Here is a 22,562-nt window from a genome sequence, read left to right as displayed (position 1 = left end):
CCCGCGATCGGGCCGCCGGCTGCTTTTTCTGTGGCCAGGCGAAACACCCGAGGGCGCGCTGCCCTGCAAGAAACGCGACCTGCTCCGACTGCCATAAGAAAGGCCACTTCGCGAAGGCCTGCAGGGGGAAAGCCACAGACGCCAGCAGTGCCTCATGCGAGTTGTGGGGGCGGCCATCCTTCATCAAGGCCACAGATGCCAGTATCCCCTCGTGTGAGTCGTGGGGCGGCCATCTTTGATCAAGGCCACCGACACCGGTAGTGCCTCATGTGAGTTGTGGGGGCGGCCATCTTCTCCGCCATTTTATGCAACGTCGTGGGCACCGCCATTTTGTTCACCACACTCGACCGCCACCTTGTCTCCAGACCCGACCGCAGCCTCACCCGCAGACTACAGCAGCTCGCTCAGCCATACACTAGCCTCCGTCACACTGGACCAAGCTCGCCCGCATCACCTGTCCAAGTCCATGATGGACATCAAAGTAAACGGCCACGCCATGACCTGCCTGTTCGACAGCGGAAGCACGGAGAGTTTCATCCATCCAGACACGGTGAGCCACTACTCCCTCACTGTCCGGCCAACGTGCAACCGGATCTCGATGGCGTCGAGGTCCCACTCTACAGACATCAGCGGCTACTGTGTGGTGACCCTGTCGGTTAGGGGCACGGAGTATAAAAATTTTAAACTTCTCGTCCTGCCCCAACTCTGTGCTGCCGTCCTACTAGGGCTGGATTTCCAATCCCACCTTCAAAGTGTCACTTTGGCATACGGTGGACCCCTCCCCCCACTCACAGTCGACAACCAACAGCCTTTAAACCACCCACCGCGTACCACCTGCGGCCTATCCACCCTCAGGGTTCCGCCCCCCTCCCTGTTCGCCAACCTCACCCGCGACTGTAAACCCGTCGCTACCAAGAGCAGGCGGTACAGCGCCGGGGACAGAGCTTTTATTAGCTCTGAGGTGCAGCGTCTCCTGAAAGAGGGCATCATCGAGAGGAGCAACAGCCCCTGGCGTGCCCAGGTCATAGTCGTTAAGACCGGCGATAAAAACCGCCTAGTCATCGACTACAGCCAAACCATAAACCGGTACACCCAGCTGGACGCATACCCCCTTCCCCGCATATCTGATATGGTCAATCAGATTGCACAGTACCGAATATTCTCTACCATCGACCTTAAGTCGGCCTACCACCAACTCCCTATCCGCCCTGAGGACCGCCAGTATACCGCCTTCGAGGCGAATGGCCGCCTCTACCATTTCCTTAGGGTTCCCTTCGGCGTCACCAACGGGGTTTCGGTCTTCCAAAGGGAGATGGACCGGATGGTTGACCAGAACGGGCTGCAAGCCACGTTCCCCTATCTAGATAACGTCACCATCTGCGGCCGCGACCGGCAGGACCATGATGTTAACCTGGAGAGATTCCTCCGTACGGCCCAACGGCTGAACCTCACCTACAATAAGGAGAAATGTGTGTTTGACACCTCGCGCCTTGCCATCCTCGGCTGCGTAGTAGAGAACGGAGTCATCGGCCCCGACCCCGAAAGAATGCGCCCCCTCATGGAGCTTCCCCTCCCCCACTGTCCAAAGGCGCTGAAGAGGACCCTGGAGCTCTTCGCCTACTATGCCCAATGGGTGCCGAATTATGCGGACAAAGCCAGACCCCTTATGAAGTCCGCCTCCTTCCCCCTGACGGCAGAAGCGTGCGCAGCCTTCTCCCTCATTAAGGGAGACATTGCTAAGGCCACAATGCACGCGGTGGATGAGTCTATCCCTTTCCAAGTGGAGAGCGATGCATCCGACTTCGCCCTAGCCGCAACCCTTAATCAGGAGGGGAGATCGGTGGCCTTCTTCTCAAGGACCCTCCAGGGCCCTGAGATCCGACACTCCTCGGTCGAGAAGGAGGCCCAGGCGATCGTGGAGGCTGTACGACGCTGGAGGCATTGCCTGGCAGGCAAACGATTTACCCTCCTCACCGACCAGCGTTCGGTCGCTTTTATGTTTAATAACAAGCTGAGGGGCAAAATCAAGAACGACAAGATCTTGAGGTGGAGAATCGAGCTCTCCACCTATGATTATGAGATCTTGTACCGGCCTGGTAAACTGAACGAACCCCCAGATGCTCTATCACGAAGTACATGCGCCAACGCGCAAATTGATAGACTGCAGACCCTCCACAACGACCTCTGCCACCCCGGAGTCACCAGACTTTACCACTTCATTAAGGCCCGCAACCTGCCCTACTCCATCGGAGGAGGTCAGGACCATGACCAGGAACTGCCAAACCTGTGCCGAATGCAAACCGCATTTCTTTAGGCCGGACAGAGCAAGCCTGATCAAGGCCACCCGCCCCTTCGAGCGCTTGAGCATCAATTTTAAGGGGCCCCTCCCGTCCTCTGACCGTAATGTGTACTTCCTCAACATCATTGACGAGTACTCCCTGATATACCTATCAATTCCTCCAATAAAAGGCGAAGAGTTACGAAGGTGACTAAAGGTTTTTATTGACTAAATAACAGAGCCCACTCTCGTGGGTGATCCGATCCAAGCAGGAGGAATACCAGCCAGTCGCTCACCTTTATACCTGGCCTGGTGGGTGGAGCCAAGGCGGAGTCGGCAGTGGTCATCCCAGGTATAGCAGTGTGGCAAGAGGCGACCTCGTACCGTGATACAATAGTGGTCAGTGATACAGTTATAACGAACAGTGGTGAACAGTGCTAACTACTAACAGTGATACGATAGTGAACGTGGTTTACCACATTCACCCCTTGTTTAGAATTAAGTCCGGCGGGGTGAAGTGTACTACCAATTCTGGTAGGTCAGTCTGTCCGGAGGCTTCGTAAGCCTCTCCGATCGCCGCAGCGGTGGTGTTGCCTTATCCGGTGCTGGTGCCTTATCCGGTGTTGATGCTGGTGTTTGCGTGGTCGGCGAGGGCTCGTGGGGTTCCGGCATGCCGTCTACCTGGACTGAGGTTGGGGGGGGTGGTGGCGGTGTTTCCGGATCGGCTGAGGGTGCGAGGTCTCGTAGGGTGACAGTGTCCTCCCGCCCGTCTGGGTACGCCACGTAGGCGTACTGGGGGTTGGCGTGCAGGAGGTTCACCCTCTCGACCAGGGGGTCCGTTTTATGGGTCCTCACGTGTTTCCGCAGCCAGACCGGCCCCGGGGCGGTCAGCCAGGTTGGTAGAGTGGTTCCCGTAGTCGACTTCCTGGGGAAAATGAACATTCGTTCATGGGGGGTGGTGTTAGTGGCCGTGCAAAGTAATGACCGGATGGAGTGCAGCGCTGTCGGGAGGACTTCTTGCCAGCGGGAGGTTGGGAGGCCCTTAGACTTTAAGGCTAAGAGGACGGCCTTCCATACCGTCGCGTTCTCTCTTTCCACCTGACCGTTACCTCTGGGGTTGTAGCTGGTGGTCCTGCTTGCTGCAATACCTCTCTCTAGGAGGAATTGCCGGAGTTCCTCGCTCATGAAGGAGGAGCCCCGGTCGCTGTGTATATAGTTCGGGAACCTGAACAAGGCGAAGAGGGCATTCAGGCACTTAATGACCGTGCTACTGGTCATGTCGGGGCAGGGGAAGGCAAAGGGGAAACGGGAGTACTCATCAACGATGTTGAGGAAGTACACATTACGGTCAGAGGACGGGAGGGGCCCCTTAAAGTCGATGCTCAGGCGCTCGAAGGGGCGGGTGGCCTTGATCAGGCTTGCTCGGTCCGGCCTATAGAAGTGCGGTTTGCACTCCGCACAGGTCTGGCAGTTCCTGGTCATGGTCCTGACCTCCTCGATGGAGTAGGTCAGGTTGCGGGCCTTAATGAAATGGTAGAGTCTGGTGACTCCGGGGTGGCAGAGCTGGTCGTGGAGGGTCTGAAGCCTATCGATATGCGCGCTGGCGCATGTCATTCGTGAAAGGGCATCAGGGGATTCGTTCAGCTTGCCTGGCCGGTACAAGATCTCATAATCGTAGGTGGAGAGCTCGATTCTCCATCTCAAAATCTTGTCATTCTTGATTTTGCCCTTCAGCTTGTTATTCAACATGAAAGCCACCGAACGCTGGTCGGTGAGGAGGGTAAATCGTTTGCCTGCCAGGTAGTGCCTCCAGCGCCGTACTGCCTCCACGATCGCCTGGGCCTCTTTCTCGACCGACGAATGTCGGATCTCGGGGCCCTGTAGGGTCCTTGAGAAGAAGGCCACTGGCCTCCCCTCCTGGTTTAGGGTGGCGGCTAAGGCGAAGTCGGATGCGTCGCTCTCCACCTGAAAGGGGATGGACTCGTCCACTGCGTGCATCGTGGCCTTGGCTATGTCTCCCTTAATGAGGGAGAAGGCCGCGCACGCCTCCTCCGTGAGGGGGAAGGAAGTGGCTTTCAGGAGGGGTCTGGCTTTGTCCGCGTAATTGGGTACCCATTGGGCATAGTAGGCGAAAAGCCCCAGGGTTCTCCTAAGTGCTTTAGGGCAGTGGGGGAGGGGTAGCTCCATGAGGGGGCGCATTCTTTCTGGGTCGGGGCCGATGATTCCGTTCTCCACTACGCAGCCGAGGATGGCAAGGCGCGTGGTGTTAAACACGCATTTCTCCTTATTGTAGGTGAGGTTCAGCCGTTGGGCCGTACGGAGGAATTTCTCCAGATTCGCGTCATGTTCCTGCCGGTCGCGGCCGCAGATAGTGACGTTATCTAGGTAGGGGAATGTAGCCTGCAGTTCGTTCTGGTCAACCATCTGGTCCATCTCCCTTTGGAAGACCGAGACCCCATTAGTGACACCGAAGGGGACCCTAAGGAAGTGGTATAGGTGCCCATTCGCCTCGAAGGCGGTATACTGGCGGTCCTCAGGGTGGATAGGGAGTTGGTGGTAGGCCGACTTCAGGTCGATGGTCGAGAATACTTTATACTGTGCAATCTGATTGACCATGTCAGATATGCGGGGGAGGGGGTATGCGTCCAGCTGGGTATATCTGTTTATGGTCTGGCTGTAGTCGATGACCAGGCGGTTTTTATCGCCGGTCTTTACGACTACGACCTGGGCACGCCAGGGGCTGCTGCTCCCCTCGATAATGCCCTCTTTCAGGAGGCGCCGCACCTCAGAGCTAATGAAGGCTCTGTCCCCGGCGCTATACCGCCTGCTCTTGGTAGCGACGGGTTTGCAGTCAGGGGTAAGGTTAGCAAACAGAGAGGGTGGCGGGACCTTGAGGGTGGAGAGGCTGCAGGTGTTACGCGGTGGGCGGTTTAACGTTTGCTGGTTGTTGACTGTGAGTGGGGGGAGGGGTCCACCGTATGCTAGGGTTACGCTTTGGAGGTGGGATTGGAAGTCCAGCCCTAGTAGGACGGCAGCGCAGAGATGGGGGAGGACGAGGAGTTTAAAGTTTTTATACTCCGTGCCCTTAACCGACAGGGTCACGACACAGTAGCCGCTGATGTCCGTGGCGTGGGACCTCGATGCCATCGAGATTCGGCTGCGCGTTGGTAGGACAGAGAGGGTGTAGTGGCTCACCGTGTCTGGGTGGATGAAGCTCTCCGTGCTTCCGCTGTCGAACAGGCAGGTCGTGGCGTGGCCGTTCACTTTGATGTCCATCATTGACTTGGACAGATGGTGCGGGCGGGCTTGGTCCAGGGTGACGGAAGCTAGTGTGTAGCTGAGCGAGTCGTTGTCATCTGCGGGCGAGGCGGTCGGGCGTGGTGAGTAAAATGGCGTCTCCCACGAGGTAGGGCCCCATGAGGCACTATTGGGGTCGGTTGCCTTAATCAAAGATGGCCGCCCCCATGACTCATGTGTGGGGATGCTGGCCTCAGTTGCCCTAAACAAAGATGGCCGCCCCCATGACTCATGTGTGGGGATGCTGGCCTCAGTTGCCCTAAACGAAGATGGCCGCCCCCATAGTTCGCATGCGGCACTGCTGGCCTCTGAGGATCTGCTCCTGCAGGCCTTGGAGAAGTGGCCTTTCTTCAGGCAGGTTTTACATATGGAGTTCTTGGCTGGGCAGCGCGACCTCGGGTGCTTCTCCTGGCCACAAAAAAAACAGCCGGCGGCCCGATCGCGGATGCCCGATGGCGGGGCCGGTCGGGTCCGGGACGCCGACGCAGAGGTAGGTCCCGGGGGCGGCGCTGGGAAGGGTGCTGTGGTAGGGGTCGGGCCCGAGTCCCAGGGTCGCGAGCAGTACCTGGTGAATGCTTCCTGATCTTGGTGGGCCACTTCCAGGGAGATAGCGAGGGCTTCAGCTTTTTCCATGCTGAGGTCTTTAGCTTCCAGCAGTCTTTGCCGTGAGTACTCGGACCGTAGGCCTTTCAGGAATGCGTCGCGGATATTATCTTCAGTATTTTCGGCTGCCGACACCGATTTAAAGTCACAGTTCCTGGCGAGTGCATATAGCGCCTGTGAGAATTCGGCTACTGATTCTCCTGGCTGTTGCGGCCGTGATCTTAGGAGGTGCCTAGCGTACATGTAGTTTACCGGGGTCCGGTACTTCTGTTTCAGCAGGTTGATGGCGGTCTCGTAGGTAGTCATGTCCTCGATGAGAGTGTATACTCTCGGGCTCAGTTGTGCCTGCAGGACACTTAGTTTGGATGCCTGAGGGACGCTGGATTCTCTCAGGTATGATTCGAAGCAGACCAGCCAGTGTTTAAAGTCTGCGGCTGAGTTTGCTGCTCGTGGGTTCAGGTCCAGGTACGGCGGTCTGAGGGCTCGCAGCCAAGCTGGCTGGTGTGGCTGTGCTCCTGGGAGCTGCGCTGGTGGCTCCTCCGCCGGTTGTGACTCGTTGTCGGACATCATTAAATTTAGTCAATAAAATTGATATACCTATCAATTCCTCCAATAAAAGGCGAAGAGTTACGAAGGTGACTAAAGGTTTTTATTGACTAAATAACAGAGCCCACTCTCGTGGGTGATCCGATCCAAGCAGGAGGAATACCAGCCAGTTGCTCACCTTTATACCTGGCCTGGTGGGTGGAGCCAAGGCGGAGTCGGCAGTGGTCATCCCAGGTATAGCAGTGTGGCAAGAGGCGACCTCGTACCGTGATACAATAGTGGTCAGTGATACAGTTATAACGAACAGTGGTGAACAGTGCTAACTACTAACAGTGATACGATAGTGAACGTGGTTTACCACACTCCCGTTTCCCCTTTGCCTTCCCCTGCCCAGACATGACCAGTACCACGGTCATCAAATGCCTGAACGACCTCTTCGCCGTGTTCGGGTTCCCGAACTATATACATAGCGACCGGGGCTCCTCCTTCATGAGCGAGGAACTTCGCCAGTTCCTACTAGCGAGAGGTATTGCTGCAAGCAGGACCACCAGCTACAACCCCCGAGGGAACGGCCAGGTGGAAAGAGAGAACGCGACTGTCTGGAAGGCCGTTCTCTTAGCTTTAAAGTCCAAGGGCCTCCCAACCTCTCGCTGGCAGGAAGTCCTCCCGGCAGCGCTGCATTCCATCCGGTCACTGCTTTGCACTGCCATTAACGCCACCCCCCATGAACGAATGTTTGTTTCCCCCAGGAAGTCGACTACGGGAACCACGCTACCAACTTGGCTGACCTCTCCGGGGCCTGTCTTACTGCGAAAGCACGCGACGGCCCATAAAACGGACCCCCTGGTCGAGAGGGTGGACCTCCTGCACGCCAACCCCCAGTACGCCTATGTGGCATACCCAGACGGGCGGGAGGACACAGTCTCCTTACGAGACCTCGCACCCTCGGGCATCCCTGAGACACCACCGTTACCACCCACCACCCCCCCAAATCCAGCCCAGGTAGACGGCATGCCGGAACCCCACGAGCCTTCGCCGACCACGCAGACACCAGCATTAACATCGGATACTGCATCACCGCCGCCGCTGCTGCGACGATCGGAAAGGCTTACGAGGCCTCCGGACAGACTGACATACCCGAACTGGTTGTACACTTCACCCCGCCGGACTCAAATCTAAACAAGGGGTGAATGTGGTAAACCACTTTTATCGTTCACTATCGTTACACTATGGTTATCACTGTTATATCGTTACACTATGGTTATCACTGTTTATACTGTTGTATCACTACACGAGGTCGCCTCTTGTCACGCTGTTATACCTGGGCTGACCACTGCTGACTCCGCCCATGGCTCCACCTACTTGCTCAGGTATAAAGGTGGTCGACTGGCTGGTATTCCTCCTTGTTGGATCCGATCACCCACGAGGGTGGGCTCTGTTATTTAACCAATAAAAACCTATAGTTACTGTCTTAACTCGTCGCTTTTCATTGGATGAATTGATAGGTATATCAGTATTGTCCTACCCAATGATCCCAAAACACTATTGCCCTGCACACTTCTCCAAACACACTATTGTCCTGCACACTTCTCCAAACACATTTTGTCTTGCACAATTCCCCTAACACACTATTGTACTGCACACTGCTCCCAACTCACTATTGTCCTGAACACTGCTGCCAACACACTATTGTTCTGCTCACTGCTCCCAACTCACTATTGCCCTGCACTCTGCTCCCAGCACACTATTGTTCTGCACAATGCTCCCAACACAATATTGTCCTGCTCAAATCTCCAAACACACTATTGTCCTGTGCATTGCTCCCAAAACATTTTTTTCCCGCACACTGCACTCAACACACTATTATCCTGCACAATTCTCCAAACACACTATTGTCCTGCACACTGCTCCCAACTCACTATTGTCCTGTACAATGCTCCCAGAGTATTGTCCTGCCCACTGCTCTCAACACACTATTGTCCTGCACACTTCTCTAAACACACTAATGCCCTGCACACTGCTGCCAACACACTATTGTCCTGCACACTGCTCTCAACACACTATTGTCCTGCACACTTCTCCAAACACACTCTTGTCCTGCACACTGCTCCCAACACACTATCGCCCTGCACATTTCTCCAAACACACTATTTTCCTGTGCAATTCTCCCGACACACTATTGTACTGCAAAAATCTACCGAAACCCTATTATCCTGCACACTGCTCCCAACGTACTATTGTTCTGCAAAATTCTCCAAACACACTATTGTTCTGCACAATTCTCCCAACACACTATTGTCCTGCACACTTCTCCCAACACACTATTGTCCTGCACAATTACCCAACACACTACTGACCTGCACACTGCTTGCAACACATTATTGTCATGCACACTACTCCCAAAACACTAATGACCTGCACACTTTCCCAACATACTATTGTCCAACACATTATTGTCATGCACACTATTCCCAACACACTGATATCCTGCACTCTGCACCCAACACACTATTTTCCTGCACGCTGCTCCCAACCAATGTTAACCTGAGCACAGCTCCCAACACACTAATGTCCTGCACACTTCTCCCAACGCACTATTGTCATGCATACAGCTCCCAACTCACTATTGTCCTTCACAAGTCCCCAACACACTACTGTCCTGCACACTGCTCCCAACACACTATTGTCCTGCACACTGCTCCCAACACATTATTATCCAACACACTGATCCCAACATATTATTGTCCTGCACACTGCTTGCAACTCACTATTGTCCTGCACAATGCACCCAACACAATATTATCCAACACGCTGATCCCAATACACTATTGTCCTGCACACTGCCTGCAACACAAAATTGTCCTGCACACAGCTCCCAAAACACTATTAACCAACACACTGACCCCAACTCACTATTCTCCTGCACAGTGCTCCGAACAGAGTTTTGTCCTGCCCACTGATCCCAACACACTATTGTCCTGCACACTTCTCCCAACTCACTATTGTCCTGCACACTGCTCCCAACACACTATTGTCCTTCACACTGCTCCCAACACACTATTGTCCTGCACACTTCTCTAAACACACTATTGTCCTGCACACTTCTCCTAACACACTATTGTACTGCACACTGCTCCCGACACACTATTGTCCTTCACACTGCTCCCAACTTACTATTGCCCTGCACCCTGCTCCCAACACACTATTGTCCTGCACCCTGCTCCGAACACACTATTTGCCTGCCCACTGCTCCCAACACACTATTATCCTGCGCATTTCTACCAACACACTCTTGCCCTGCTCAATTCTCCAAACACACTATTGTCCTGCACACTTCTCCAAACACATTTTTTTCAGGAACACTGCTCGCAACACACTAATGTCCTGCACATTTCTCACAACACACTATTATCCTGCACACTTCTCCCAGCACACTGTTGTCCTGCACACTGCTCCTAATACACTTTTGTCCTGAACAGTGTTCCCAACACACTATTGTCATGCACACTGCTCCCAACACACTATTGTCCTTCACACTGCTCCCAACACACTTTTGTCCTGAACAGTGTTCCCAACACACTATTGTCCTGCACACTTCTGCAAACACACTATTGCCCTGCACATTGCTCCCAACTCACTATTGCCCTGTGCAATGCTACCAACAGAGTATTGTCCTGCCCATGCTCCCAACTCACTATTGCCCTGTGCAATGCTACCAACAGAGTATTGTCCTGCCCATGCTCCCAACTCACTATTGTCCTGCACACTGCTCCCAACACACTATTTTTCTGCACAATGCCCCCAACACACTATTCTCCTGCACAACTTTCCAAACACACTATTGTCCTGCACACTTCTCCAAACACACTATTGTCCTGCACACTGCTGCCAACATACAATTGTCCTGCACTCTACTCTCAACACACTATTGTACTGCACACTTCTCCAAACACACTCTTGTCCTGCACACTGCTTCCAACTCACTATTGCCCTGCACATTTCTCCAAACACATTATTGTCCTGCACAATTCTCCTGACACACTATTGTACTGCACAAATCCTCTACATTGGGGAGACCAAACGCAGATTGGGAGACCGCTTTGCGGAACACCTCCGTTCAGTCCGTAAGGGTGACCCCGAGCTTCCGGTCGCCTGTCATTTCAATTCACCGCTCCATTCCCACTCAGACCTCACCGTCCTCGGCCTCTTGCATTGTTCCACGGAAGCTCAGCGTAAGCTCGAGGAACAGCACCTCATCTTCCGATTAGGCACTTTACAGCCTTCCGGACTCAATATCGAGTTCAACAACTTCAGATCATAACCTCAGCCCCTATTATATTTTTATATTTTTTATCCACACTTTTGGTTTGTGCCTTTTCCTTTTTTTCCTCTCTCCCACATGGCAGCTGTCTTTCACTCTGCCAGCGCATTTCACACTTCATCGAGAGCCATTGTCTGTTTCTTTACCTGTCCTATTACCATCTCGTCTCACCTTGAATATCTCTTAATGTCTCTTCTTTCATCCCCTCCCCCATTTCCCAGCCCCCAAACTGCCTTTTAATCTGTTTCATTTCCTGCCTTTTCTCTCAGTTCTGTAGAAGGGTTTCGACCTGAAACGTTGACTCTATTTCTCTCTCCACGGATGTTGCCTGGCCTGCTGAGTTTTTCCAGCGTTTTCTGTTGTGATTTCGGATTTCCAGCATCCGCAGTATTTTGCTATCGTATAAAATTGCCTGAGGTCTGGTCTTCATTTTCTTCAAACCCTTTTATTAGTTATAAAAAATGTTGGGGAGATTTGGCAAAAAAAGGTCATGCGATGAAACCATCAACCAAAGTGGACAACCTGATAGAGGTTGTTAAGATTATGAAAGGGTTTGATAGGGTAGAGGTAGAGAAGATGTTTCCACTTGTGGGGAGACCAGAACTAGGGGCCATAAATATAAGGTAGTCACGAACAAATCCAATCGGGAATTCAGGAGAAACCTCTTTACTCAAACAGAGTGGTGAGAATGTGGAGCTCGCTACCACAGAGAGAGAGAGTGGTTGTGGCGAAAAGCATAGCTGCGTTTAAGGGGAAGCTAGATAAGTACAGGAGGGAGAAAGGAATAGAAGGATAGGCAGATAGGGTGAGATGAAGAGTGGTGGGGAGGGGACTAAACATAACAAGGAGACCAACAAAATAAAAACAGATTATCTGGTCATTATCACATTGCTGTTTGTGGGAGCTTGCTGTGCGCAAATTGGCTGCCACGTTTCCCACATTTCAACAGTGACTCCACTTCAAAAATAGTACTTCAATGGCTGTAAAGCGCTTTGAGACGTCCGGTGGTCGTGAAAGGTGCTATACAAATGCAAGTCTTTCTTTCCTGTGGAGCATAAATAAGCACGGAATAACAACAGAAAATGCTGGAAAAACTCAGCAGGCCAGGCAACATCCGTGGAGAGAAAATAGAGTCAACGTTTCGGGTCAAAACCCTTCGTCAAGACTGAAGAAGCACAGGAAATGAAATAGATTAAAAGGCCAGTTTGGGGGCGGGGAGAGAACAAAAGAGAAGTGAAGAGACATTAAGAGGTATTCAAAACCAGACGAGATGGTGATAGGACTAGTGGAGGCAAAAGACGGCTCTAGATTAGGTGTGAAATGCGCTGGCAGAATGGGAAACAGCTGCCACGTGGGAGAGGAAAAAAGGCGGGGGGGGGGAAGGGCCAAAACAAAGGTATGGATAAAAAATATAAGTAAAAATGTAATAGGGGCTGAGGTTATGATCTGAAATTGTTGAACTCGATATTGAGTCCGGAAGGCTGTAAAGTGCCTAATCGGAAGATGAGGTGCTGTTCCTCGAGCTTCCGCTGAGCTTCCGTGGAACAATGCAAGAGGCCGCGGACGGTGAGGTCTGAGTGGGAATGGAGCGGTGAATTAAAGTGACAGGCAACCGGAAGCTCGGGGTCATCCTTCCGGTCGCCTGTCATTTTAATTCACTGCTCCATTCCCACTCAGGCCTCACCGTCCGCGGCCTCTTGCATTGTTCCACGGAAGCTCAGCGTAAGCTCGAGGAACAGCACCTCATAGAAACATCGAAGATAGGAGCAGGAGTAGGCCATTCGGCCCCTCGAGCCTGCTCCGCCATTCAATGAGATCATGGCTGATCATCCAAATTCAGTACCCTCCCCATATCCCTTGATCCCTTTAGCCTTAAGAAATATATCCAACTCTTTTTTGAATATATTTAATGAACTGGCCTCCACCGCCCTCTGTGGCAGAGAATTCCACAGGTTCACCACTCTCTGGGTGAAGAAATTCCTCCTCATTTCAGTCCTAAATGGCTTACCCCTTATCCTTAGACTATGACCCCTGGTTCTGGACTCCCCGGCCATCAGAAACATCCTTTCTGCATCTAGTCTGTCCAGGCCTGACAGAATTTTATAGGTTTCGATGAGATCCCCTTTCAATCTTCTAAACTCCAGTGAGTATAAGCCCAATCGACACAATCTCTCCTCATACGTCATTCCTGCCATCCCAGGTATCAGCCTGGTGAATCTTCGCTGCACTCCTTCCATGGCAACAACGTCCTTCCTCAGGTAAGGCGACCAAAACTGCACACAATACTCAAGGTGCGGTCTCACCAAGGCCCTGTACAACTGTAGCAAGACATCCTTGTTCCTGTACTCGAACCCTCTTGCTACGAAGGCCAACATACCATTTGTCTTCTTAACCGCCTGCTGCACCTGCATGCTTACCTTCAGTGACTGGTGCACAAGAACACCCAGGTCTCTTTGCACTTCCCCTCTCCCAATCTATTGCCATTCAAATAATAATCTGCCTTCCTGTTTTTGCCACCAAAGTGGATAACCTCACATTTATCCACATTATAGTGCATTTGCCATGTTTCTGCCCAATCACCCAACCTGTCCAAATCGTACTGGAGTTTCACGACATCCTCCTCACAGCTTACTCTCCCACCCAGCTTTGTGTCGTCTGCAAATTTGGAGATATTACATCCAATTCCCTCGTCCAGATCATTAATATATATTGTGAACAGCTGGGGTCCTAGGACCGATCCTTGCGGTACCCCACTAGTCACTGCCTGCCACTCGGAAAACGACCTGTTTATTCCAACTCTTTGCTTTCTGTCCGCCAACCAGTTCTCTATCCAAGTCAATACCTTGCCCCCAATCCCATGTGCCTTAATTTTGCATGCTAATCTCTTATGTGGGACCTTATCGAAAGCCTTCTGAAAGTCCAAATACACCACATCCACTGGTTCTCCCTTATCTATTTTATCAGTTACATCCTCAAAAAATTCCAGTAGATTAGTCAAGCATGATTTACCTTTTGTAAATCCATGTTGACTTTGTCCGATCCTGTCACTGCTTACCAAGTGCTCTGCTATTACATCTTTTATAATAGATTCTAGCATTTTCCCCACTACCGATGTCAGGCTATAATTCCCAGCTTTTTCTCTACCACCTTTTTTGAATAGTGGGGTAACATTAGCTACCCTCCAATCCATGGGTACTGTTCCAGAGTCTATCGAGTTCTGGAAGATGACCAGTAATGCATCTACTATTTCTAGGGCCCCTTCCTTAAGTACCCTGGGATGTAGATTATCAGGCCCTGGGGATTTATCGGCCTTCAGTCCCATCAATTTTCCTAACACCATTTTCCTACAAATACTGATTTCTTTCAGTTCCACCCTTTCATCAGACCCTATGTTCCCCGGCATCTCTGGGAGGTTATTTGTGTCCTCCTTTGTGAAGACAGAACCAAAGTATGAATTTAGTTGGTCTGCCATTTCTTCGTTTCCCATGATAAATTCCCCTGATTCTCACTGCAAGGGACCTACGCTTGACTTCACCAATCTTTTTCTTTGCACATATCTATAAAAGCTTTTACAGTCAGTTTTTATGTTCCCTGCAAGCTTACTCTCATACTCTATTTTCCCTTTCTTAATTAATCCCTTTGTCCTCCTTTGTTGAATCCTAAACTGCTCCCAATCCTCAGGATTATTGCTTTTTCTGGCCAATTTATATGTCCTCTCCTTGGATCTTATGCTATCCCTAATTTCCCTTGTTAGCCACGGTTGAGTCTCCTTTTTTGTTTTATTTTTATGCCAAACTGGGATGAACAAATTCTGTAGCTCATCCATTCGGTCTTTGAATGTTTGCCATTGCCTATCCACCGTCAACCCTTTGTGTGCCATTCCCCAATCAATCCTACCCAACTCACTCCTCCCATCGTAGTGTCCTTTATTTAAATTGAGGACCCTAGTCTCTGAGTCGACTACTTCATTCTCCATCTTAATGAAGAATTCGATCATATTATGATCGCTCCGACACAAGGGGCCTCGTACAACAAGATTGCTAATTAATCCTTTCTCGTTACATAATACCCAGTCTAACTTTACAGCCTTCCGGACTCAATATCGAGTTCAACAATTTCAGATCATAACCTCGGCCCCCATTATATTTTTACTTATATTTTTTTTATCCACACCTTTGTTTTGGCCCTCCCCCCCCCCGCCTTTTTTCCTCTCCCACATGGCAGCTGTCTCCCATTCTGCCAGCACATTTCACACCTAATCTAGAGCCGTCTTTTGTCTCCACTAGTCCTATCACCATCTCGTCTGGTTTTGAATACCTCTTAATGTCTCTTCACTTCTCTTTTGTTCTCTCCCAGCCCCCATACTGGCCTTTTAATCTATTTCATTTCCTGTACTTCTTCAGTCTTGATAAAAGGGTTGTGACCCAAAACGTTGACTATTTCTCTCTCCAGGGATGTTGCCTGGCCTGCTGAGTTTTTCCAGAATTTTCTGTTGTTATTTCGGATTTCCAGCATCTGCAGTATTTTGCTATCATAAATAAGCTCGGACCAGTTGGGCCGAATGGCCTGTGTCTGTGCTGCAAATTCCATGACTCCCAGTCTCACAGGAGCTGGATATTTTTTTAAGCCCAGCCTGTACCAAAACAAAACCCCAAAAATGCACATGAATGACATGATTGAGTTTCAATCCAATTGCACTCATTGCAATCCCACGTTGCATCGAGCCCAGGTCTAACCTATTCGGTAATGCACCAAAATCTGGATCCAATCCCGCCCTCTCCACACACAGGAAAAAATGCAGTGAGACTTTAAAAAAAAACACAAACTGCCTCCTATTAAACAGAAACTTTTAGCAATGAGCTCCGATCAAGCGTTGAGCGAGTCCAACGCATGCGTTAGAAAGTTTTTTTTTGAAAAGGGTGAAATATGACACCGCTTCCTGATTCTCCTCTTCTTCCTCCTCAGATTCCAGAGCAGAGAGTGAAAAAAAACACAAGCATATTTTTTTTTAGACGAGGGAAGAAGGCCGAGTGGGAAGCAGACACAAAACCAGATCCGCCCGAGCCACAGGAATTTCAGCTGCTGCAGAATTGCGGGGAGGCTTCGCCCTGGCCCTGGACAATTGGCAGGAAGAGCGAGCGAGCGAGCGAGCAAAAAGACAAGGTACCACCCATCCGCACCATTCACTCCACAAGTCTTTGGGGTTTTAAAAAAAATACAAAGGGAACTCGGCCAGTGTCTGTAAGGCGGATAGACGGCGTTCATGGCCTTGGGTTTGAGACCTTTGGTCAGGATCGTTTGCATTGTAAATTCCCTGCATTGCAACATGTTCAGAGCACTTCTTCATTGGCTGTAAAGCGCGTTGGGACGTCCTGAGGTCGTGAAATGGCTACAGAAATGCAAGTCTTTCTCTCTCTCTCTCTCCTTCTCAAGTGTCAGCTGTGACTCAGTGGGTAGCACAACGTGTCTCTCTGAGTCAGAATGGCCGTGGATTCAAGTCCCCACTCTTCTTCTTCTTGGGCAGTCCCTCGGAACCGAGGATGACCATTAAAAATGAGTTCTCAGGTGACTGTTGAGTCCAATGCGGGACCGACAGTCTCTGTCACAGGTGGGGCAGACGGTGGTTGAAGGGGCGGGTGGGCGGGGTGCTTGGGTTGCCGTGCGCTCCTTGCGCTGCCTGCGCTTGGCTTCTGCTTGCTCCCGGTGAAAAGACTCGAGGTGTTCGGCGCCTTCCCGGATGCTTCTCCTCCACTTTGTGCGGTCTTGGGCCAGGGATTCCCAGGTGTCGGTGGGGATGTTACACTTTTTTAAGGAGGCTTTGAGGGTGTCCTTGAAGCGTTTCCTCTGCCCACCTGCGGCTCTCTTGCTGTGCCGGAGCTCCGAGTAGAGCGCTTGTTTTGGGAGTCTCGTATCGGGCATGCAGACAATGTGACCCGTCCATCGGAGCTGATCGAGCGTGGTCAAAGCTTCGTTGCTGGGGATGTTGGCCTGAGCAAGAACACTGATGTTGGTGCGCCTATCCTGCCAATGGATTTGCAGGATCTTGCGGAGGCAGCGTTGGTGGTACCTCTCCAGTGCTTTGAGATGCCTGGTGTACATGGTTCATGTCTCTGAGGCATACAGCAGGGTGGGTATCACTGCTGCTCTGTAGACCATGACGTCTGCCCTTGTTGACAGTAGGCTCCTGAGGTATGGAAAGTGGTCCACGTTGCCCAAGGCCTTGTCGTGGATTTTGGTAATCGGGGGGCAGTACTGTGTGGCGGGGGCAGGTTGGTAGAGGACCTTTGTCTTACGGATGTTTAGTGTAAGGCCCCACTACCAGAGACTAGAGCGCGTAAAGCTAGGCTGACACTCCCAGTGCAGTGCTGAGGGTAGTGCCGCTCTGTTGGAGGTGCCGTCTTTCGCATGAGACGTTAAAGCGAGGCCCCTGTCTGCTCTCTCAGGTGGACGTAAAAGAACCCGTGGCACTATTTCGAAGAAGAACAGGGGAGTTCTCCCCGGTGTCCTGGCCAATATTTATCCCTCAACCAACATCACTAAAAACAGATTATCTGGTCATTTTCACATTGCTGTTTGTGGGAGCTTGCTGTGTGCAAATTGGCTGTCACGTTTCCTACATTACAACAGTGACTGTACATCAGAAGTACTTCATTTGGGTGTAAAATGCTTTGGAACGTCCTTCAGTACTGCGAAGTGTCAGGCTGGATTTTGTGCTGACGTCTCGTGGGGTGGGACTTGAACCCACAACCTTCTGATTCAGAGGTGAGAGTGCTACCCACTGAGCCACGGCTGAATAGTAGCATCTGTAGGTGACAATGGCATGTATGAGGATTTTAACAGCGATTGGGGGGGTATTAACATAGAAACATAGAAGATAGGAGCAGGAGTAGGCCATTTGGCCCCTCGAGCCTGCTCCGCCATTCAATGCGATCGTGGCTGATCATCCAAATTCAGTACCCTGTCCCTGCCTTCTCCCCATACCCCTTGATCACTTTAGCCTTCAGAAATATATCCAACTCCTTCTTGAATATATTTAATGTATTGGCTTCTACTGCCTTCTGTGGTAGGGAATTCCACAGGTTCACCACTCTCTGGGTGAAGAAATTCCTCCTCATTTCTGTCCTAAATGGCCTACACCTTATCCTTAGACTGTGACCCCTGGTTCTGGACTCCCCGACCATCGGGAACATCCTTCCTGCATCTAGTCTGTCTAGTCCTGTTAGAATTTTATAAGTTTCAATGAGATCCCCTCTCATTCTTCTAAACTCCAGTGAATATAAGCCCAATCGACCCAATCTCTCCTCATACGTCATTCCTGCCATCCCAGGTATCAGCCTGGTGAATCTTCGCTGAACTCCTTCCATGGCAAGAACATCCTTCCTCAGATAAGGCGACCAAAACTGCACACAATACTCAAGGTGTGGTGGAGGTGGAAGTAAGTGGTCTTTGTGGTCACCTCTTGGTGTATATACACGAGAGAGAGAGAGGAGAAAGGGACAGAAACCGCTTCAGTACAGGCTGATAAATACTGCTTACGTGAACGTTTTGAATCTGGCCGAAGATGCAGCTCGTTCTGAGGATGACGATAGACGGTAGGCCTGTGTTGGTACAGTTTTGATAAATTTGTTCTGTCAGTGGGTAAAGGTTACCCCAGTGACTGCCATCCATTGGATGGTGATATTTGGTTCTAGCAAAGTCTTGCCTGATAGGAAATCGGGCCTCGCTGGAGCTGCCGTTAAAACCTGACCGAAGCAACCGACTTGGCCAGAGATGGAGCCTGCTGCCTGCACGGGGTAACGGAGCTGCGTCTGGATTGAGGAAGCTGGTGTCGATTGGGGTACAGTCCTGCAGCTGCTGGGCACCGTTTAGCACTTCCTCTGAGGGGCCCTTATCCATGTGTGAGCCCTGACGGTGAGTGTCGGCAGGACACTTGATCTTGTGGGGCCTCCCACTTGCCAGTAGAACAGAAGACCCGTCGGGTTGTAGTCGAATTTCCTTTCAAAAACAACAACTTGCATTTATATAGCGCCTTTAACGTTGTAAAACGTCCCAAGGCGCTTCACAGGAGCAATTATCAAATAAAATTTGACACTGAGTCACATAAGGAGATATTAGGACAGGCTTGGTCAAAGAGGTAGTTTTTAAGGAGCGTCTTAAAGGAGGGAAGAGAGGTTTAGCGAGAGAAATTCAGAGCTGAGGGCCCAGGCAGCTGAAGGCACGAATGCCAATGGTGGAGCGACTTAAAATCAGGGAATGTGCAAGAGACCAGAATTGGAAGAGTGCAGGGATTTTGGAGGGTTGTGGGGCTGGAGGAGATTACAGAGATAGGGAAGTGGGGGGGAAGCCATGGAGGGATTTGAAAACAAGGATGAGAATTTTAAAATTGAGGTGTTTCCGGACCGGGAGCCAGTGTAGGTCAGCGAGCACAGGGGTGACGGGTGAACGGGACTCGGTGCGAGTTAGGACACGGGGCAGCAGAGTCTTGGATGAGCTGAAGTTTACGGAGGGTTGTGGGCAGCGGAGGTTGATGGCAGCTCAATAGCCCAGTCCACATTGTAGCCCCACAAAGGTCCATCATGCTGTGCTGACTAAACTTGCTTTGTTCTTTGAAAGGACCACAGGAATGGGCGTGCAAGTGCTTTACAGTCTTGAAAGAGAGTATATAAGGAGGATCCTCACCACAGTACATCCCATTAGGGAATTAAGGAAAAGCCGGATTATTATGTCAAAGCACAAGAAGAAAGTTTGGACCAGAGGACATAATTAGAAGCTAGAGAAATAGATTACAGAGGAAGATTGGAGCACTGCAAGTGGTGTCTCAGGGATCTGGGAGCCATAGTCAGTGGATGTTTGGCAACAGCGGAAGGGGTACTGGGGCCTGGGAGCATCGGGAAAATGGGGTCCCTGCATGTGGGACTACTGGGAAAGGCCCTGGAATAAATGGTAGGATGCTCCGGGGTGCAGGGGTGGTGTTCAAGCACTTTCAGGATTAGGGAGAGGGGTTTTGGGGTGTGGGAGCACTGAGAGGGTTCTGGCACTCTTGGAGACCTGGCAGTGTTGGTGGGGGTTGGTGGTGTTCTGATAGGATTGAGGGGGAAAGTGGGAACAAGGGAATGGAGGCTCTTCTGGGGAAACCTCAGAACCTTACAATTTAATACAGGGAAATGTATCAGCCATTGACACTTTGGACACAGTTCCTTCTTGTACATGATAAAGAACAGCAATCCCAACAACTGAACCTTGTGGCATCTGTTGGTAACAGGCTGCCTACCATATATCTGCCCATGCACTACTATTTGGTGTTGTCTATCAACCAACCATTTGCCAGTCTATTCTAATACATTCCCATTGATTCCATGGACTTGGACCTCAGGTAGTACATGAGGATTTGAGTATAAGAGTAAAGATGTCTTACTGCAATTATATAGGGCCCTGGTGAGAACACACCTGGAGTACTGTGTACAGTTTTGGTCTCCTTACTTAAGGAGGGATATACTTGCCATGGAGGGAGTGCAACGAAGGTTTACCAGACTGGTTCCTGGGATGGGGGGATTGTCCTATGAGGAGAGATTGAGTAGACTAGGCCTATATTCTCTAGAGTTTAGAAGAATGAGAGGTGATCTCATAGAAACATACAAAATTCTCACAGGGCTTGACAGGGTAGATGCAGGGAGGATATTTCCCCGGGCTGGGGAGTCTCGAACCAGGGGTCACAGTCTCTGAATAAGGGGTCGGCCATTTAGGACTGAGATGAGGAGAAATTTCTTCACTCAGAGGGTGGTGAATCTTTGGAATTCTCTACCCCAGAGGGCTGTGGAGGCTCAGTCATTGAGTATATTCAAGACAGAGATCAATAGATTTTTGAATATTAAGGGAATCAAGGGATATGGGGATAGTGCAGAAAAGTGGAGATGAGGTAGAAGATCAGCCATGATCTTATTGAATGGCGGAGCAGGCTCGAAGGGCCAAATGGCCTACTCCTGCTCCTATTTCTTATGTTCTTAGTAGCCCATTATGTGGGACAGTGTCAAATGCCTGCCTAAAATCCAGGTCAATTTAAGGTAATTGGTAGAAGAACCAGAAGGAAGTTGACTTTTTTTTTAAACGCAGCGAATTGTTACGCTCTGGAATAGACTGCCTGAAGGGTGGTGGAAGCACCAACCTTCAAAAGGGAATTGGATAAATACATGAAGGGGAAACATTTGCATCACCATGAGGAAAGAGCGAGGAGGAGTGGGATTAATTGGATCGCTCTTTCAAAGATGGGCTGAATGGCCTCTTTCTGTGCTAATGTAAGAAGTCACACAACACCAGGTTATAGTCCAACAGCTTTATTTGAAATCACAAGCTTTCGGAGCACTGCTCCTTCGTCAGGTGAAGTGGAGAGATGCATAAAAACACAGCTTATATAGTCAGAGAATAATGTCAGATGTTTACAGGTAATCTTTCTAACTGCCATTTATCACACCTCGGCAGAGAGATAATCACAGCAATCACAGGTGTGAATAGTGTCCAAACAGGTTAGTCAGGAAAACATTACATCAAAGAACAATGAGGTGGGGTCACAAGGGGTCAAATGTTGCAGATGCTGGGGTCTGTATGAAAAACAAAAAAAGACAAAAAACATTTTTTTTGCTGGAAATCACAGCAGGTCCGGCCGCATCTGTGTGGAGAGAACAAGCCAACGACGACTCGAGTCTGGATGACCCTACGTCAGGTGGGGTTACATGTAGCGTGACATGAACCCAAGATCCGGGTTGAGGCCGTCCTCATGGGTGCGGAACTTGGCTATCAGTTTCTGCTCGACGATTAATGCTTATCCGAAGATCGGAGGCTGAATGTCCTTGACTGCTGAAGTGTTCCCCGACTGGGAGGGAACACTCCTGCCTGGCGATTGTTGCGCGGTGTCCGTTCATCCGTTGTCGCAGTGCTGTAATATTCTATGACATCCAATGTCTCTCCTCGATCTACTAGGTTCGTTTCTCTTCAAACTAATGCAGTAAATTAGTGAAGCCTCCCACTCCTAAAACCATGCTGTCTATCACCCACTGAGTATATTAGTAGACGTGGGCTACTGATTTAATGATCCACGGTGTGTAGCACACTGGTGAATACCCATTGGCACTTTAAACAACTGCTCAGCCTCTCCTCCGTGACGTGCTGCTCGGAATGTCTAGTGTCATAAAGAGAGCATTAGCGCTTTTATTTTGTTCCATTCATTGCTCTTGGCCCAGAACCCTACATTCTTGTGTGGCGCACAATCGCTCGATCATTTACAGCTCACAAGTTCTGGACAATTAGCAGCCCATTAGGGGGAAGCATGGCATGTATCGTGTGGAAGGAGGCCATTCAGCCCATCGTGCCCATGCCAGCTCTCTGAGAGAGAACTATCCACTGTGTCCCATTCCCCCACCCGTTCCCTATACCCATTTATTCACTTCCCTTTTAAAAGCTATAATGGATACTGCTTCCATCCCTGTTTCTGGCAGGGCATTCCATGTCCTAATGACCCTCCGC

The 22,562-nt window shown here is 50.6% G+C and overlaps 1 protein-coding gene across 1 annotated transcript in view; it reads left to right on the top strand.

Annotated features, from left to right (window-relative positions):
- Positions 1-15,959: 15,959 nt before the first annotated feature.
- slc75a1 (solute carrier family 75 member 1) overlaps positions 15,960-22,562 on the top strand; it is a 53,957-nt gene continuing 47,354 nt past the window's right edge. The window contains exon 1 of the mRNA XM_085974539.1: positions 15,960-16,208. The gene's annotated coding sequence lies outside the window, so the exon portion shown is untranslated. The remainder of the gene's footprint in view (positions 16,209-22,562) is intronic.

This window comes from Somniosus microcephalus, chromosome 1, assembly GCF_052327205.1.
Source record: "Somniosus microcephalus isolate GS21.2 chromosome 1, FLI_Smic_1.0, whole genome shotgun sequence".
NCBI classification, from domain to species: Eukaryota; Metazoa; Chordata; class Chondrichthyes; order Squaliformes; family Somniosidae; genus Somniosus; species Somniosus microcephalus.
This window is presented reverse-complemented; position numbering and strand designations above follow the sequence as displayed.